Consider the following 21,519-nt stretch of genomic DNA (forward strand, 5'->3'; position numbering starts at 1 on the left):
AATTGTAGCATAGCAGTTAAACTCTCCACTGAAAAAGAGTATAATGAATTTGTGTGTGTGTGTGTGTGTGTGTGAACACTCTTTCAAACTAGTATAACTTGTTCGTTCCCATTCCAGGTTAGAAGGCCTCAAGGCCACACTGCAAGGAGATTCACGTTTTGGAGGCAACAGTGGTATAACAAAGCATTTCATGCTGTTGTTCCATAGTTTGCCTAAGCAAAATAAAGAGAGATCAAGCATTGCACTGGAAGGATCCAACCTCCCCATTCATACAAAGTTTTGTTTAGCTAATCACAGGAGAAATTTCTCTTTTCCCAGGGTTTTGCTTACATTTTTAAGCTAGTTACAAGTCAGAATTCAGTCAGTGTTTCCTATTCCTCTTCCGAACTCTAGTGAGACCATTTGCCCTACTAAGTAAAACTAAGATAATGAAAACAATGTATGGGGCTTAATTAATGAATGAAATTAATAGATAATTATTGATTACCAACATACTAGTGCATCTTGCTGGCCACTGATTCACAGTAGTGAAAAAGAAACATGATCCTTGATCATTAGCAAGTGTCTTCTCTCTGATTTCAATAGTTGATATAACGAATTACTGTAACTCTCATGTCTTCAAACAACACAAATTTATTATCTTCCAGTTCTGTAGGTCAGAAGTCTGACAACATTTTTTATGGAGGCTCTAAGAGAAAGATCTGTTTCTTTGAGCTTGTAGGATTAAGGTGTCTGGTTCTGCCTGCTTGGCTGTCAGTGATTGCCACCCCAGTAACCGACAGCCACCCCATTCCTTTGCTCATGGCTTTCTGCCACCTTCCAAACCACAGTGGCGAGTCAGATCTGCCTCACTTTACATCTCGTGGGCCCAGTCTTTTGCCTTTCTCTTCCACTTTCAAGGAATGATTAGATTGGGTAGATAATCCGGGACAAATTCCCCTGTCAGGGACCTTCGTCTTAATCCCACCTGCAAAGTTCTCCTCGACGTGTCAGGTAGCATATTCACAGGGTCTGGACATCTCTGGATGAGGGAGCAATATTCTGTCCACTGCATGGAGAACGAATTTAAGAATTTGGCCTGTGAAAATATTTTCTTGAAATAAATTTATTTCAAGTAACAGTTTAAATTCATATCATATGCTTTGAGAATGAAACTAAATTAAAAAGTTCCTCAGATGTTCATAATGGCATTTGAAAATTCATGTTTGTTTTTAATTTCAGATAAATCCAACTTATTTAAACTCAGGTGGAAAATTCTGGTTTTCCTCATGCCAACCAAGGCCTCTTTTCTAGTAATTTTGAAAGGCTCAACATTCTCAGGTTCTTTGTCTACAGCCGTCGGCCATATCCACCATACAAACCGCCAATTCTGAATTATTGTTTTCAGTTTTCCTGTTACAAAGCTAAGGAACACTGCTGGAGGACATTGAGTCAATCATCTATTGGCACCATTAAAAAGAAGAGTGTGTGTGTGTGTGTGTGTGTGTGTGTGTAGTTTTCTAGTATCATACTTTAAACCACTGAGCCACCCAGGCGCCCCAAAAGACTCACTTAAAAAAAAAAAAAAATAAAGGCTTCCATTTTGGGATGAAAATAAAAATAACATAAAACTAAAACCTACCAAACAATGTAAGAAGAACATAGAAAAATTATCAACACATAAAATTTTATAAGGAAAACACAAGTGAAAATAGAGACGCAGATTGTCAGAGGCACCTGAAATTAAAAGCAGGTCATGTCTCATGACTGGTTTAAATATTCAAACCAGAAAAAAGTTAAATGGCTTATTTCAACAATATCTATTGGTTACTATGTGATAAGAGGTTAATATATAAAAAAGAAAATGCAGGTCAGTTTTATTTAATTAATTGGACAGAATTTTGTATTATTTTTAATGCTTCTTTAGAAAACATGAGACATCAAAGATCTCTTAGGACATAGATTTCTTCAATATCCTGCTCAGAGATTTGGCTTAACAATTTGGCTTAACAACAAGGCTTAGTTGTATGGAAAAAGGAAAGTCTCTATATTCAGATAACTTAACCAGTCAATTACTGGGCAAGTGCTAACAGCTGTGTTCCATTATAAACAAAATATGAATTCTAAGGTAATCAATCCATCATACTTAATATATATTTACAATGCCTTTTTGTACAATGCCTGAACGCCTTTTGATAGGATGAAATGCAGTAGTCTCAAAGTAGTGTATCGAGGTGTTTAAGGAGCAGTGTGTCAGTGTTGTTAAAGTGGGAGTTGATGTCTTGTCATTCTAGAAAGAAATTTTAAAATCTTTTGATGTCTTTATGGACAGTTTTTAAAAAATTCAAATGCTTGATAAATTTCTTAATAAATTTCATTTCCCCATATGATACCATTATGAGGTTTTCTTAATGGTAAATTTAATCCACAGGAAAAAATACATATTTCTGAATAGAGAAACAAACCAATGGAAACAATTGATTTTCACAAAACTCATTTATTCTAAATATAAGATCATAGGGACAGTGAGAATTTAGCACTGTCTTGGGTGGTTCTCTAAATTCAACAGTTGGAGAAATAGGAAATTTTTAGTGAAGTGTCTCCTGATACAAAGGCAAGGAATACAGTGCCTGGGTAGCTCAGTCCTTAAGTGTCTGCCTTTGACTCAGGTCATGATCCCAGGTTCCTGGGATCGAGCCCCACACCGAGCTCCCTGCACCACAGGAAGCCGGCTCCTTCCTCTCCCACTCCCCCTGCTTATGTTCCCTCTCTCGCTGTCTCTCTCTATCAAATAAATAAATAAAATCTTTTAAAAAAAGAAAAAGAAAAGCAAACCAAAGGCAAGGTATAGAACAGAGTTTTTTATACTGTGGGCAGTGACATAGAAAATATCCACTAGGATGTACCACTGTCATCTCACACTCAACAACTACAACAGCAACTCTCAGCGTGACCCCTGAATAGCTTGGCATTTTCTATTTCCATCAATTCATCAGCCAATCATGACATTTAGAAATCATAATCAATTTACTCCTTTCTTTATTCTCCTATTTCTTACTAGCACTAGTTTTCCCTTTCTCTTCTTTGCTATTCTTATTCCAATTAATAATCTTAAGTAGTCTTGTCCAATAGAACTGTCTGAGATAATGGAAAACTTCTGTAAATCTACACTTGTAATATGATAGTCACTAATCATATGTGAGCACTTGAAATATAGCTAGAAAGACTGAGAAACTAAATTTTCAATTTTATTTAATTTAAATTAACTTAAATTTAATTATGACTGTGCCCTGAACAGCACACAGTGTAAGCTTCATAAACTTGCTTCATCCATACATGCATTTGGTCATTTAAAAATACCTTTTGCGGGAAACCTACAGTGTGCCCAGGCATAGTGAAGCTTCAGATTCCCAAAGGGTCTAGTGGCAAAGAAAAGAAAGTGTGTGCACAGGGGGGTATAGGTGAGTAGATAAATACCAACTAGATGTTGAGAAAAGACTTCTTGAGGAAGGTGGTGCTTGACATAAGACTCAGTGGGTAAAGGGTAAAGATGAGGAAGGGCAGAGAGAGAGAGGCCTGTCGAGTATTAATGAAGCAAAAGAGAACATGGTCCACTTGGGGAGAAATTAGAGAAGTTCAACATGGCTGAAATATGAAATTTGAAGTAAGGAAAATGTAACGAGATGAGCCTAGATAGTTAACCAAAGACCTCAGTTTGATGTCTAACCATTTCTCCCCACTACTTTAAAGTGTTTAGAAGATAATTATGAGGTAAAGGACTAAATCCAGTTTTATTTTGGTTCTTAAATTTTTTTATTTTTAAGTAAAAGAGAGATATAAATAGACGTGGAGTTAAACAAGATATACAGGAGGGAGAATGGGTTGGAGGGTGCAAAATTTGTGGGGATGTCAGTTGGGAGATTGTTGCCATAGTCCTAGTCTGTAATCACGGTAGGGAGAGAAAATAAAATGTATTGGGAAAACATTATAATGGAGTTAGAATCAGCAAGATTTGTGATTGATCACCTGTAGGATGTGAAGGGAGCTGGGGAATCAAGACACCCCACAAGTTTCTGACTCTGGCCCATTGGACTTATAAGAGGCTGGTGATGTCATTCATTAATGTGGGAGGGTTGACCTGGACTGAAAATTATTTCTAAGATGACTCCCTCACATGGCTGTTGACAGAAGATCTCCGTTCCTGGACGTATGAACTTCTTGATAGAGTTCTTTGAATGGTTAGAAGGTTTCATCCCCCAGAGCCAGTGGTGAGAGGAGAGAGAGAAAGAGAGAGATGAGAGAGTGAGAGGGACAGCAAGAAAACATGATACTTTTTATGACCTAGTTTTGGAAGCTGTGCATTCTTCTACCTTATCCTATTTGTTAGAAGGAAGTCAGTAGGCCCAGCTCAATGGGAGGGAATTAGGGAATTAGGTTCCAACTTCTGAAGGGAGAAATATCAAAGAATTTATGGACCTTTTTTAAAAACTACTAAAACTACAACTCAATATAGGGGAAATATGAGCTTATTTATTATAGCAGTTAACTTTGGTCTAACTATTGTAGGGAAACTATGAACATAGTTCTTTTTTTTAAGATTTTATTTATTTATTTGATAGATTACAAGTAGGCAGAGAGGCAGGCGGGGGGAGGGGGGGAAGGGGGGGCGGGGAAGCAGGTTCCCCGCTGAGCAGAGAGCGTGATGCGGAGGCTCCATCCCCGGATCCCGAGACCATGACCTGAGCCGAAGGCAGAGGCTTTAACGCACTGAGCCGCCCAGGCGCCCCTGAACATAGTACTGATCCTACTCATTTGCCTTTGTGAAATACACAAATGGCAATTTTCGATGGCCTGTCAGGAAACACCTGCAGTAGGAGTGTACCACAGAAGAGGAGCCCAAAAGTGATTCTAAAAACTCACAAACTGTGTGAGGAGAGCCAAGAAAGAGCGCTATGTAGAAGTTAATGAATCATGGTATTTTGAAAAGGAAGCAGAGGTTAGAATGCACACTGACTTTAGGTGATAAATAGTCACTCCTGGAGAGGAAGAAACAGAGAAAGGATGGGGATTGTTAGGTATCTCTTGTGTTTTATTTATTTTTTACTAAGATAGAGTTCCAGAAAGCATGACTGTATGTCTGTATTTGTTTGACCTGATGAGTAATGAGTGTCTGTTGTGTTTATTATATGTATTTTTATATTTGAAACACTTGTGTATTTGAAGTACCTGTAATATTAATAAAATTTAAAAACATGATTAACTTTGCAAAATCCTGAAGAAAGTTAAGTAGGTAAGGATTGAAAAATACCCATTGGATTTAGTAATAGAGTGGTCACTAGGGACCTTGATAAAAAACAATTTCAGTGAACTAGAAGTTACAGAAATCAGATTTAAGTAAGGGAAGAAGTTAATAGGGAGGTTGACTGGAAAGATCAGAAATAGGACTTTTTAGATCAAGAGAAGTTATATTTTTGTTACTGCTTCTCTCTAAAACAAGGTGACTTAAGTTTATTTATTAACCGAGGTGGGGGGAAGCCAGTAGGGAAGGATGTCATACAGTATCAGACCAAAACCCCCAAAGAGCAAAACAAGGTCCAGAATGCAGATAGAAGCCTTGTCAGGAAAGGGACGTGGGCCTTTCTTTGTCTTCCTGTGTGGTGGGGAAAAATGTGAGAAGGTGAACGCAGAGGTTCTTGTTAACAGCAGGAATTCGAGAGAGTCACTGCGAGAGCGAGGAGGGAGCATGCGTAGGGCTTGATAAGCACTGGAAAGTCTGGAGAGCTGTTTCAGGAATCAGAAACTAACCCGTCACAAAACTGTTCTGGTGCCTGGGACTACCCACCTGAGTCACCCTGGCTGCTTTCTCAGCAGCAGGCGGTGAAATGGAGTTTGGGGTGCAAATGTTTATTGGGGATCAATGCCTACAGAAGAATGGAAACCGTCTAATGAGTTTCTGTGACCACTGGGTGAATAGCCACGGAGGATTCATGCGGTGAAGTAAATGTAGCAATATGGCGACGTCCCAAGAACAGAACGTTGAGTGAAAAAAGCAACCTGCCTAAGGATATCTGTCATATGATAAAATTTGTGTAAATTTTTAAAACAAACGAACCAATAATATACGATATGTTATGGATAAATGGAGACAGAGTGGAAGTATAAAAATGTACACATGGTACACATCAATTGAGTCACCTCTGGTCGGCATAAAATGGAAAAGAAGGGAAGGTTCTATCTGCGAGGCAAGTATGTCAAGCCTCATGCTTGACGCATAATAAACACAATAGGTGTTAACTAATATAACAATAAAACATGTTAACACATGTTTATTCTTACTGGTGTATATACAGGAATCTGAGGTTTTATTTTATTTTATTGCTATTATGTTTAAAAGATGTGTACTTCATGATTTTGAAGAAACAAACACCATCAGGGACCCTTTCCTATTAGACAAGGTCAATAATAATAGCTATTTCCAGCATGACATGTGACTTTAATTTCAACTTTCGGAGAGCCAAACTTCTATGAATTGGTGATTAAGTGAAATAGTCAAGCCAATCACACACTGTTTGAATACACATGCGTGCACACACACACACACACACACACACACACCTCCTCTCGGTGTAACATAAGCACCGATAACCTCATTTAAAGGCTAAGGCCAAGTGCATTTGTCTTTTCTCTTTATCTGATGAATTCTTCAAGGGCAAGATGGTGTCCCTTAATGCTCTGCCGGCCAGCCGTCCCTGGAATATTGTGCGCACTCAATAAATAATAATTACTTCAGCTCCTTAATAAACAATCATGCAATTACTCAATAAATAATCATTAATGATAATGAAATGACTGAAAAGAATGGCAAAACTTGAAAAAAGTTATAAATGAGATGTACCTGTTTGAACCCAATTAAATGTGATTTTTGTGGAAGGTATATTTAGAACTTGAGCCCTATGAATTTCACATAGGTATTCTGTGCCTTAGATTTTAGGACGCTCTCGTTCTTTTAGTTCATATTATCACTGATGTCTCTGCTATATTCATGTACATGTATATGAAGCTGTATTATGCATGTGTGTACAATATATGTATATATCCATATTCCTGTATATGTGTGTATGTATGTTTGTATATGCACACATTTTTAAATGTTTTTAAACTTTATTTTATTTTTTGTCTTCCAAGATTTATTGTTTATTGTTCAATGTTTATGAATAAACACATTGTTTATTCAATGTTTATTCATTGTTTATTCATATATTATGTTTATATCACACTCAGTGCTCCATGCAATCCATGCCCTCCTTAGTACCCACCACCAGGCTCACCCAACCCCCCACTCTCCTCCCCTCCAAAACCCTGTTTGTTTCTCAGAGTCCACAGTCTCTCATGGTTCATCTCCCCCTCCTATTTCCCCCATCTCCCTTCTCCTTTCCTTCTCCCAATGTCTTCCATATTATTCCTTATGCTCCACAAGTAAGTGAAACTATGTGATAATTGACTCTCTCTGCTTGACTTATTTCACTCAGCATAAACTCCTCCAGTCCTGTCCATGTTGATACAAAAGTTGAGTATTTATCCTTTCTGATGGAGGCATAATACTCCATTGTATATATGGACCACATCTTTATCCATTCGTCTATTGAAGGTTATCTTGGTTCTTTCCACAGTTTGGTGACTGTGGCCATTGCTGCTATGAACATTGGGGTACAGATGGCCCTTCTTTTCACTACATCAGTATCTTTAGGGTAAATACACAATAATTTCTTAAGGAATCTCCACACTGTTTTCCAAAGTGGCTGCACCAACTTGCATTCCCACCATCATGTAAGAGAGTTCCCCTTTCTCCACATTCTCTCCAACACACGTTGTTTACTGTCTTGTTAATCAAAATTAACAGCGTGGTTTTGATTTGAATCTCCCTGATGGCTAATGATGATGAACATTTTTTCATGTGTCTGTTAATCATTTGTATGTCTTCTTTGGAGAAGTGTCTGTTTGTGTTTTCTGCCCATCTTTTGATGTGGTTATCCGACAAACACATTTCTCCCATCTCAATCCTGTATCACTGATTCTTGGCCAGTCTGTGAGGCATTATATTTATCTTTGTCAGTATGTATGTGGGAAGAATCGTCTCCATATTCTAACACCATTGACACTATGGTGGTCTACTTGGGCCCCCGGTCTTCTATGCATCAACCACCACAAGTGTTAGCTAATATTTTGACTATCAGATTACTATTCAGTGATCTCATAAACTAATCTGTAATGAGGTATTAGTAACTCAAAGGATCACTTTCTTACTTTAGTAAGGACCATTGATACTTTTCTCTGAATAAGTGATTGACAGTATGAATTCCAGACATATGTACTATCCATGCACAGTGTTTTGGACATACAGTTCAACAGGGATCCTTTGGTAGTAATCAGATCATGGCATTATGTACATAACCTTGCTACATAATTCAGATGGCAGGTGAAAAATAAATTCGCCCTGTCATTTTTTCTCAGCTATCTAGCTTTTTCATCAAACAAATGAAAAAATCATATTGATTTTGCATTATTTTCCTTTACTTTAGTCCTATTAAAATATAAACCAACTTTCAGCAGTGCATTTGGGAAACAGAATAGCAAATTAAAAATCATGTGACATGTTGTAAACAAACCTAAGCTGATAAGCCCACAATTAGCTACCGAATTTCCAGTTTGTTTCTCAGTTGGACTTCTTATTGGAGACTCATCCATTTCCTCCTTTCCCTTCCATAACTGTAACTGAAATTAAATACTGTTCATCTCATTCATGATCCAAGACATGCCTCTCAAAAAAATGAATGAAGGTCTACCCTTTCTGAGTCGGTTTCATAGAGCAACTTTAAAGAGGGAATGCCGCACTTGAAGAACTATGTAATTCAGACAATGCTTTCATTGATGGGAACAATTTTGCTTAAGTGTGAAAGCTTTTTTAAAAGAGGATAATGTGAGAAATAGATGTAATAAAAGGAATGAGCCCTTTAGATGACAATGGGGTGATAATAAGGACTTGATGTTATGCTTATGACTTATTTTGTTATTTTAGTCTAATGGCCTAAAAGGTCCTTTAAAAATCATCTAGGCAGATATATATTATGTGAAGATAATAGTGTAGGTGGTTGTTTCCATTTGACTTTAAAATAAACTTCAAAGTCAGGAACTTTTGTATTATGTTGGATGGTTGAATTATGTATTTTTGAAAGGCATGGTTTTCATATGCAAAATATCTTCCCAATATGTGCATGTTTTAAAAGAATTCTTTTACTCAAAATGTAAAAACACAAAAATAAGTACCTCGATTCAACCAGGGAAATTGGTTGATGAGTCCTCTACTGGAATAGCAAGTCAACACTGCCCCTTTAAAACTCACCTTTGTCTCCACTGCCAGAGCCATCGCTGAAGATTAAAGACAGGCTTCAAAGAGGGCTATTCTTCTTATTTTACCTATTCATTAAATGCCAAGATAGTTTTTTATTCAATTACACATCTGCCAATGAAAATGGTGAGCAAAGACAACATCAAGGCCATGTTTTCCTTTTGATCATTGTCCCTGGTGAATTACAAGGGTGTGAGCTCTCCTACAAGAATTTATATTGACCCAGGCTTCATAAATCTGGCATAGGAGACTGTGTTGCTGAGCTATATGTTGTGGTCATGTCTTTCTGCTAACAACATTAATCATTTGCTCAAGAGGAAGTAGCAGTTCAAGAGTGTTCTGTCGGAGCTCTAGTCAGAAAGGACGTCTTCGCCGAAGGGTTTAATGTTGCCCTTTCCCCTTGGAGTGTCTACACTCCTCTCTATAGGTTTTCAGGCTCCAGCCCACCTTGGACTCCTTTTTAGGCAATGCCAAGATTAACAAAATATACAAAGAATCATATACTCATGAGAAAAATATATGATATTTGTCAGCCACAATTTCTAAGATGGAGATAAAGTTAAAAGGACACGAAATACATTTGCATATGAAAAAATAATCTTCCATGTTTAGAATCACTTGAAGTTGGAGATATATTTGAGATAAAATGATTTTATATTTCGACAGCTTCAAACTAATTTTTAAAACACATCGTTTTCTCCCTAAGAAACTACTGAACTCGGGGTGCCCGGTGGCTCAGTCATCTGCCTTTGGCTCAGGTCATGATCTCAGGGTCCTGAGATGGATCCCTGCCTTAGACTCCCTGCTTGGCGGGAAGCCTATTTCTCCCTCTCCCACTTCTCCTGCTTGTGTTCCCTCTCTCGCTGTGTTTCTCTGTGTCAAATAAATAAATAAAATCTTAAAAAAAGAAAGAAAGAAAGAGAGAAAGAAAGAAAACTAAATTCAACCAGAAACCGCTAGCACATCTATCCCTAAAATGTTCCAAGAGAAGACAGTAACATGACTCTGGTGGGTTATGCATCTGGCCACCAACATTTTATTTGAAAAAAAAAAAAAAGAAGGGCTATGACTAATATACAGGAAACTCTATTAGAGAACAAAACAAAACAAAAAATTAAGCTAGTATGAATGAAATGAAATGAGAGTGTTTTAGGTATCACATACTATACTCCATTTCTTCCCATTGTCTTTGTGACCAGACAGGAGTATTACTGTAGAGTTTTTACTAAAAGTAAATGAGTAATATGCCCTACTAAAATCTGATTTCTCATTTGTCCTTGTATAACTATAGTAACTCTTATGGGAGACATTTTTTTTTGCAAAGTAATTTGTAATCAAGTAGTTGATTATTTTATTTATTTATTTTTTTAAGAATTTATTTATTTATTTGACAGACAGAGATCACAAGTAGGCCAGAGAGGCAGGCAGAGAGAGAGGAGGAAGCAGGCTCCCTGCCGAGCAGAGAACCTGATGCTGGACACGATCCCAGGACCCTGAGATCATGACCTGAGCCAAAGGCAGAGGCTTTAACCCACTGAGCCACCCAGGCACCTGATTATTTTAAAAAGTGAGATACACTTTGTTGAACACATTCTTCCTGACACTACTGGTGAATGCATAGAACATTTCTTTCATTCTTTTCTTTATTCGCCTGTTTTTGTTTTGTTTTGTTTTGTTTTTTTTAGCTTCCATGAAGAGCAAAGTGTGTAGGGGACACTTGTTTTAGTTCTCAAGACAAGTATGGCAGCATTGTATTGCAGGGAGACAAACAGAAGAGCCCTTGGAATTTAATCCTTTTCTTGCCAGTGCAGAACCTGTGCTATACTTTTAGAAAATATGGTTCCCATCCTTCATTCCTTCATTTGTGATCATTTTGGAAAACCACTTAAATAAGAATTTAATTGTACACAATTTATCAGACTGATTTATTTCATATCAATGGCAGCTTTAATTACTGTTGGAACTATTGATTTGCCAGTTATTCTGGGTCTGGAAATAGAGAGGTCAACTGAATTGACTGTTTAAAATATATAAAATTGTAATAATTATCTCCAGCCCTTTGTGCTAAGATCTGTGCCCCTAACTGGTAACTCATAAAGCCAAGGATCCTCTCAGTATATCTGTATGATAAAGACCATTTCTAATGCTGCAATCTCATGGTGGATACAGAACCAGATTGCAGAAGATTTGTTCACTGCTTATTAAGTCATCTTATACCATCTGTACCTGGACTACATTTTATTTACAATAAAATTAAAATGAGTTTGTGGATAATGAAGACGTTTAAAGAAATGCTGGATAAGATAATTCAAAGCACTAAAAACAATACCAATGCTAATAGTTTGTACAAATACAATGCAATATGACAGTAAAACCACTATATCAATAATATTTAATCTTTATGATGTAAAATAATGCTTACAAATCATAAAAGCAGAAAAATTCAAGTAAGGAAAAAGTCCTTCATAGTACAAAAGGGATTCATATGATTTTAGAACTTCTACTCCCACTTTTTTCTCTTCATATACTACTTAGTATTGCTTGAAAATTTACAAATTAGAATGTCTGTGGAATCCTAATCTACACTTAAGCAAAAACATTTTGCATGATCAAGAAACCCCTCTTGAACACATGAAAATAATCTAAATCACCAAAAAGAAAATTTTAACAGGCTATTTCATAGGGTCTTTGACAATATCTCTCCTCCTCAACTGTAAAGCTGGTTACTTTACAAAACTCAGATCAGGTTCGACATTTCAGTACTGAAGTATCATCAGGTTTCTAGGAATATCTCAAGAAAAATAAATAGTTATGTTAGGATTGAGATTATTATAGGCATCTTGAGATTTTTCATGTAGAAGATTATTTTAGATTTTTTTTCTATGTAGAGGAGTTAAATGACAAGAAATGAAAGCAACTGCTTCAAGGAATGGCATGGTAATTATCAAGATCAATATCAAGAAAATTGGGTTGATCCATCTTTAAAAAGCTAATCTAATTAGAAAGTACAGAGAGACTTTATTAAAATACTTGAGCCACAGTCTTCCTGGAAGTTCTTAAAGGAACCTGATGTGCCAAAGAGTTTTAAACCTCTATCTCCAGTGAGGTCTCTCTTCACGCTCCAGACTTGTGCACCCTCTGTGCAATATCAACCATCTGGATATTTTAGAGTCAACTTCTACTCAACATGTCCAAAATGGAACCTCACACATTTTGCCCAATCCAGAAAACAAGGGGGGAAAACTTTATCCCTTTAAATTCCAGATTCAATCAATAGTCAAGTCCTGTGATTGTACTATTTAAACATCGTCTCTTGTCCTTCACTTCTCTCTATCCCATGATGACTGCCAGCATTCCGACCATCATTGCCTCTCGTCCAAATATGCTACAATATAGCCTCCTCTCTGGCTTCTTGGTCTCCTTTCTCTCCAATCCACATTGCAGTAAGGGAGAGAGATAGCAGGGAGGTTGGTGAAGAGGGGGAAAGTAAGTGAGACTCTGATTTAGACTCATCCTTGACAAAATCTTTAAATATTTTCTGAGTATGAACAATTGAAAGTGGATTGTGGTGGCTCTTATGCCCTGGTTCTTGCTTTCTTCTCTAGCACATATCTCTAAACCTCTTCCCTTAAACTCACTGAAATATACGTCAATGTAACACATACTCTCTTCTTGAATCTGTGAACATTTTACCTTTTTTGAATATTATGTTCTACCCTTTGTCTGGCTAATCTCTATTCACCTTTCTGATATTATCCCTCTTTCTTTTTTTGTAAAGATTTATTTACTTATTTTAGAGAGAGAGTGTATGCACCTGTACGGGGTTGGGAGGGCAGAGGCAGGGGGAGAGAGAATCTTCAAGTGGACTCCCTGCTGAGTGCAGAGCCCAACTTGTGGCTCCAACCCAGGACCCTGAGATCATGACCTGAGCTGAAATCAAGAGTTGGATGCTTGCGTGTTGGATGGCTGAGCCACCCATGTGCCCGCCTTAGATCACTTCTAAATGGAGCCTTCACTGGCCCTAAAGGCCTGGCTGGATCCCCCCTCCTATATGCTTCCAAACCACCTGTGCTTTCTTCATCAGAGGCCTTCCATACTGCATTGAGATTCCTGACTACTTGTAAGGTATTAAGCCAGGAATTCTGTCTTTTTTTTTTTTTTTTTTTAAGATTTTATTCATTCATTTGAGAGGGAGAGAGAGAGAGAGACAGAGACAGAGAGACAGAGAACACGAGTGGGATAGGGGTGCAGAGGGAAAAGCAGACTTCTCGATGAGCAGGGTGCATGATGCGGGCTGGATCCCAGGACCCCAAGATCATGACCTTAGCCGAAGGCAGATGCTCAAATGATTGGGTCAACCAGGTACCCCAGGAATTGTGTCTTTTTAACCATTGTATCCCCAGGTTTATATTTTCCAGATTTCTCTCATTTCTTCCATCTGTGCACTTTGGTTCCATCAGGTGGGCTATCCAGAGTGTGGTGAGCTTGTCCCTGTCACTCTCTCTCTCTCTATTACTTTCCCTTGGAATCACCCATATTTCCCTACATCTCACTTGTTCTTCAAAGTTCTGCCACCTAGCACCCCATCCAGGAACACTTCCCTGGTTACAAAGTGCAGAACTCGTTAGAGCCTTTGTACAATTAGGTCACATTTAACTGGACTTGTATGTTAGATGCCTTTTTGATAGTCTTCTTCTCTTCCATATAGCACATAGGAAGAGATTATATATTATGCATCTGTGTACCCTTAATTCCTACCTCTTAACACTAGTACCATGGAATAAACATTTAATGTATAAATAAATGCCCACTAATCTCCAGTTTTAAAAACTCATATGTCAGATATACTAATCTTTGTCTTGGTGTCTCTCTTCCTGACATGGCTTCTCTCTTTCCCTTCTGTCCTTTTCCTGATTACCTCTGTAAAGAGATATTTCAAATATCGTATCCTCCATGGATGCCTTCATGAACCCACTGCCATACTCTGACTCCTCCCTCACTCTCCTTTTCCTGTGTGCTTCATTATTATATTATATTATATTATAATTTCATATTACTTCATAGATATTAACATATCATGTTGGTTATTTTCAGATTATTTCAAGGATATTTATTTTGTCTCCTAAAACCACTTTTAAGTTCTGGACAGAAGCTTTCCAATAGGACTCTCGGTTGTGATGGACATGGTCTGTATCTCTGCTATGCAGCAAAATACTCAGTAGCCATGTGTACCTACTGAGCACTTGAAAAGTGGCTAGTGTAACTGAAGAACTAAAATTTCAATCATTTAATTTTAATTAATTTATATGTAAATAACAAGATGTGGCTAGAGGCTATTATACTGGACAATGCAGTTTTCAATGCCAAAGAGAGACTATTTTAAATTATTACTCTTCCCTAATGTGTCTGGTACCTAACAGGAAGCAACGCCTCATGTTTATAAGGTATTTTACAATTAATATATAAAATACAATTAAATACAGAACCCTACTTGTTTCAGAATTACTCTTTGATGCAGGTGAGATAAATAGCATTAAACCTATTTTTGAGGTACCGTAACCAAGAGGGTAATTGATTAAAGCAAGGCCATATGGAAACCACTGGCAGATTTGAATCTGCCTCTTTAAAAAAAAATCCTAGTCCTTTCCTTTTCGAGATTACGTTGACCATCCATAAAGTCTACCAACACATGGAATTATTAAACTAAGAATTCACTTAGCTCATAGAATCTTCATTAACTGGTCATCTATTTACACATTCCAGAAACACTCCCTGGACCCCTGCTGTGCACCAGCAACAAGCGGTGAATACGGCTCCTCGCTCGGCGGGGGGTGACGGCGGGTGGTGGGAGCTGCTCCTCGCTCGGCGGGGGGTGACGGCGGGTGGTGGGAGCCTCGCTCGGCGGGGGGTGACGGCGGGGGGTGGGAGCCTCGTTCCGCGGGGGGTGACAGCGGGTGGTGGGAGCCGCTCCTCGCTCGGCGGGGGGTGACGGCGGGTGGTGGGAGCCTCGCTCGGCGGGGGGTGACGGCGGGTGGTGGGAGCCGCTCCTCGCTCGGCGGGGGGTGACGGCGGGTGGTGGGAGCCGTGGTGAGCGACAGGGAGGGAGCGAATCAGTAGGGAAACGAGTACCGGTGGGAAAAGCGCTCTGAAGGATACAGGCCGGGTGGTTAGGTAGACAGTAACTTGGGAAGTCTCTTTCACCTTAGGGCACTGCGTCCTCACCGACGTAAGATGCCAACCGAGACCTGAAGGACGGGAAGAGCCGGAGCAGCAAGTCCTGAGGTGAGAGGGAGCCCGTGGGCTTGCGGAACAAGGAGGCTCGTGCGGCGAGAGCGTGATGCACGCGGTAGGGCTGACTTAGTCTGCTCCGGCTGTCATGACACATTCCCAGACTGGGGGACCTAAACTGCAGAAACTTACTTCCTCACAGTTTCAGAGGCCGGAGTTGCGATCGGGCTGCCCAGCAGGGTCGGGATCTGGTGAGAACTCTTCTCACCTTGCCGACGCCACCGTTGTGCACACCGCCTTTCCCTGGTACACGTTCATGGGGGGGGGGGGGGGGGATCTGCGGTCTATCAGTTTTGGTTTCCAGCACACTTTTGGTGTTAATAGAGTCCATAGCAGGGTTATACTATTAAATGGGATTAGAAAGAAAAGCGGACTTCTGCCATGTCATGCCTGGTAAGGAATTTGGATTTTATTTAAAGAGCAAAGGAAAAACATATAAAAATGGGAAAATCATAAGTATTAACTCAGCTTTCTTTCACCTTCTAAAAAATGTATTCATCCAGTGGACATTTACTAGCTCCTGTATAAGAGAGACAGTATGCCAAGCTCTAGGACCACAAGGTTCCGTCCCAGGTTAAAAATGAATTCATGGAAAAGCATTCTTTCCAACTAGGGTTTGGGAACAACACTGACTCCTACCTTGCAATATATAGAAAAATTAATTGGACGTAGACCACAGACTTTAATGTAGAAGCTAAAGCTACAAAGCTTGTAGAAGTAAACACGTGAGCACTCTTCATGACTTTTAGGGTAGGCAAAGAGTTCTTAGAAAGGACAAATATGTATAACATATGCATTAACTGTCAATCAATTATAATATAACATGCAATATAGTATAATGTGCATTACAATTAAGTACAATATACTGTAATGTATACAATACAATAATCGAAAATTGGACCATCAAAATTAATAAAAACTTTTGCTATGGAAAGACACTTAAAAATAAAAAGGCAAGTGACATACTTGAAAATATTTACAATGCGTTAATTCGATAAAGAATTGTAACTACCATATATAAAAAAAAGCCTTACAACTGAATATTAAAAGTACAAGCCATAAAAATATGGGCAAACAGACACAATAAAAATATAACAATGGTCAAAAAATACATGAGAAGATGTTCATCATTAGTCATTGGGGAAGTGCAATTTCCCTGCGCTCCCTAGAATGACTAAAACAAAAGGTAGGCAATACCAAATGCTGGTGGTGGTATAGCACAAGACAACTCTCACATTTCCAGTGGAATTGTAAAATGGTATAACCAGTGTAGTAGATCCTGATACAGTTAAATATACACCTACCCTATAACCTAGCAATTCTACTCCTTTGTGTTTACCCAAAATAGATTAAAACACATATTCAACAAACACTTGTACATTCATGCCTGTAGTATCTTCATTCATAACAGCCAATAACTAGAAACGATCAAGTGTCCATTGACATAAAAATAGATCCCAACATGTGTTATATTCATTTGATGGAAAATAGTAGCAAAAATGCTGATACATTCAACATCATGATGAATCACAACAATAGCACACCGAGCAGAAGACAGCATGAGAGGCTACATGCAGTGTGATTGTGTTTGTATGAAATTCAAGTGCAAGCAATAATAATTTATAGTGATAAAAACTGTAAAATAAAGTTCCAGGGACGGGTGAGGATGGTTCCACGGAGGGGTGAGGGTGGTTGACTGGAAAGGAAACCGTCAGGGAGTTAGAGGAATCTCCATCCTGAGAGGCAGATGCTTCCATAAGTGTGCCGTTGGTCAGATGTCGTCCAACCCCACACATATGCTCTGCACATTCTACTGTGTGTAAAATATATAAAATAAAAAATAAATTTCCTAGTAACATATGATGAGTAATAGGAGGGAAATGCAAAGAAGCATCTGACTGAAACGCAGAAAGGAATCAGGACTGAAGTTTATCATCGAATCGGACTCATTCGGGAACCCATGTTGGGCGCAGGCATGGAGGGCTGGACTGACTTGACGATGGCATTTCACTCGACCTGGGCCATGAGCCAGGCTCAATGGCGGGAGACTTCTGACTTCTCTTCCCACCTTTTAAGCACAGATACTCCACTAATTACCAGGAGACTCTGATCTTAAGAAAAAGGTAGATTAAGACTTGTGACGAGATCTGAATTCTCTCATTAGTGGCATCTGCTGACTTTGTCAGGTCCTGGGTTTGAGCTCGGCTAGAAGGATGGAGAATTTTCCATTTTGGAACTCATTTATGTTGTTGTTCTGTGGAAGCCTGAGAGTGCTAACCTCCAGGGCATGGGGCAAGCCTCAGCTGTTCAGCCTTATTATTAAGGGAAGGGCCATTCAGCTGTAGTCAGTTTGGGAAGGGTGGGGATGTGCATTTTTTATGTGTTTGCTTGCTAATTTTAAGTACATGCATAAGGATAGTGGTTGAATACTAGCTTTAAGTTCAAAGTCAAAATGAGACAAATTAAAATAAGAAGGCCAGACGTCAGATTAAAATATTTTCAGCTTTTTAACTCTGCACAAGGGAAAGCAACCGTCTGCTCCGCCTTGCTCCTCCCTCCCTCTTCCTCAAACGCCAGTGTGCTTTTGCATAAAATATTTAATATAATTCTTGTAATGACTTTGAAAGATGGAACATCAAATATTTACCAATTAAAAAAAAAAAACCAAAACACTAAAGATTAACTTGCCCATGGTTGCATGGCTAAGAATGTTGATGACACCTGAATTAGAACCCTTATCTACACCTGCCTGCAGAGCTGTGAGTCTTTTTACATAAAAGACACACTTTCTAAGAAAAGATTTTTATTTATTTATTTGACAGAGAGAGAGAGAGAAAGAGAGCATAGAGGGAGAACCAGACTCTCTGAGCAGGGACCCGACTCAGGGCTTGATCCCAGGACCGTGGAATCATGACCTGAGCTGAAGGCAGACACTTAACAGAGACACCCAGGCACCCCCTAAAAGACACACTTTTAACACAGAATTCCTTCCAGGGCTGTTTGTGTTTAGGTAGGAGGCTAATCCACAAACTGAGATTTCAGGCATCTGAGGAAGAAGCAATTTAGGAAGACAGTTGGGGGTGAAGTCTCCTTATATGTCATTACACTTGTTTCCAGTCTTGTCAGGCTGGTTCTATGCACGTGGAGCCCAAGCATTTGCGAATGGGAGGCTGCCTCTGCTTTCTCCTGTGCGCGCTGGCAAGAGGTCAGTGTCCGCATGGCCTGTGGTGATTGTTGTACGAACTTGGCATTTTACATTTCATCGCCTGGTGACTTCATAACATCATGACTCAATCTATTTGGAAAGCCTCTAAATTTGGTTCTTCCTCCCATCTAACCTGGCCAGTCCAAAAAAGGTGGCTCATTGACTGCAATGTGACGGGTCCTCAGAGAGCGTAGAGAAGGAAGTTCTCGTGTCTCTTTGGAAATCATTTTAGCATATGGCTTACCTACTTAGGTTTCACTGAAGCTAATTTTAAAAGAGTTTGGATTATTTGGGCAAATAGACAAGAAGGGACCCCAGAAGGGTGGTGGGGGTCATTAGACAGCCGCACAGTGTGGAGATGAATGAAGCCGTGTGGCATTCACACATGCTGTACATGTATTTTTCAAAACCTTGAGACCTTATTACTCTTTTTCTAGTCAACACAAAATGTTAAATTTCCCTAAGTCTTATTTTCCTTATCTTTAAAATAAAGACATTGAACCTGTTGATTTTTAAGATCTTTTCCTACAGAAACATTTCCTTTTCTATACTGCAATATGCTATGCCTATATATTTTTGTGTTTCTTGAAAATACAGACGTGTAAATAGGATGGATTCAATATTTCATTTGTTCATCTGTTTTTCCATCCCACAAATATTTATTGAGAGCCTACTTAGTGCCAGGGACTCTGTTGACTCAGGTGCAACAACGATAAATAAAGCACGGGTCCGGCCCTCAGAGAGAAAAAGTGTTGCATAGAGTTGGATAAAGCTCTACTGTACAGAAGGCTGGTGCCATTCTCATGGGGGACATTCTTCTCAGAGATAACAGATGACAACTGCTCTTCCTTTCATCTCAAAACTCATGAAAGGTCCATTTATTTCACAAGCCAACGGGCACACATCCCTCTAGCAATACGCTTATCTTTTGTGTAACTTCCTCATAACCAGGAATGTCTTTTTTTTCCTCTTTCTTCTTCCTTTTTTTTTTTTACATAAATGAATAACACAGGAGACAACCAATAGCCAGTTTATACTCCCTGCTGTCCTTCTAAAGCTTCATAGCCCAAAATAAAGGTGCTGCGGAGGTGGAGAACCCAATTTCCATTCCAAGATTCGCACAGTGGGTTTCAGTCAATTAAAATTTCTGTTCCTAAGATACAGTTGCTTATGGAGGCAAGTAGCACCCACATTATCTGGAAATAGTGATCTTGGTCTGGAAGAATGGTCTTTCCCCAATACCCACTGAGACCCCAGTCAAAGGATCCTGTTCTGTTACCGCTGCAGGATATCGTAAGGCTGATTTCATCTCCTTGCTCAGGCATCAACTTCTTCTTATTACCTGGGTTTTGACTCCTCTAAGCAGCACAACAAATATCTTATGGGGGAAACAACATGTTTGTCATTCTTTTTATCCTCACTAATGCATTGGAAGGAGGCCATCTGGCTGCCTTTTGGGTAAATCCATTTTATAACAAGATTTTTTTGTGTGCGATTCAGTAATTAAACCCCTTTGGATAGAGTTCAAGATGGACCTGCCTTATGCTGAATTTTGCTTGAGAGCAAACTGTTAGTCACAGGTGCCAGTGGATTTATAAATCAGGATGAGAAATCTCTTCTAGATTTTGGAAGATTAGTCATCTTCTTGAATTTCCTTTCACCTTAGGTGCACTCTTCTTGAGAGGTGAGCAAGGTGAGAATGTGCTTAGAATTGCCCCAGGTCTGACATGGCTAAGATTGCTATCTGCCATCTAGCCTAAATGTAACCTCCCAGAACTGAAATGCTGAACTGAAGACAGGAGGGTATTAATGTGACTCATTGCTATAGACACCATAACAGACTTATCTATTCACTCATTCATTCAGTAAATATGTACTAGCTGAGGGTACAGAAATAATTAGATAAGCTTGTGAACTCATTATGACATGATTTGTTAGAGACCCAATACTCTTTTTTTTTTTTTTTTTTTTTTTTTTTTTTTTTTGCTGTTATTCTTATGTGGGGGCTTCAGTTGTCAAAGTGTGGTATGACATAACATCACCTTTGGAGTATTTTCTAAGAATAATTTATTCCTTTTGAATGAATTACCTTGCCATCTCAAACTCAAAAAATATAAATCAGTACAAAAATATGGTTAAAAGTCAAGTGCTCAGTCATGTTTTTCTTGATATCTTATGAGAAAATATTCAGCTTCTTGGCTTGCTGTGCTCCCAATTTCTTTTTGCCATGAGTCATGGAAAGTTAATATTCAATTTGAGAATTTTCTTCTGGCTGCTGATTCCTATGAAAATACCTTGAAAAACATCATCAATATGATTGGACACCATTGCCTTTCTTCTTGTTTCCACATTTTCCCACTTCTTCCTTCCTTTTCTTTCTTTCTTCCTTTCTTTCTTTCTTTCTTTCTTTCTTTCTTTCTTTCTTTCTTTCTTTTTATTTTAGATTTTACTTATTTGTCAGAGAGAGAGAGAGAGAGAGAGCGAGCGCACAGGTAGGGGGACCAGCAGGCAGAGGGAGAAGCAGGTTCCCCCCTGAGCAAGGAGTCTGATGAGGGACTCCATCCCAGGACCCTGAGATCATGACCTGAGCTGAAGGCAGGGGCTTAACCTACTGAGCCACCCAGGTATCCCTGCACCCACT

This window comes from Lontra canadensis, unplaced genomic scaffold (genome assembly GCF_010015895.1).
Source record: "Lontra canadensis isolate GAN:19392208 unplaced genomic scaffold, GSC_riverotter_1.0 scaffold1, whole genome shotgun sequence".
Taxonomy (NCBI): domain Eukaryota; kingdom Metazoa; phylum Chordata; class Mammalia; order Carnivora; family Mustelidae; genus Lontra; species Lontra canadensis.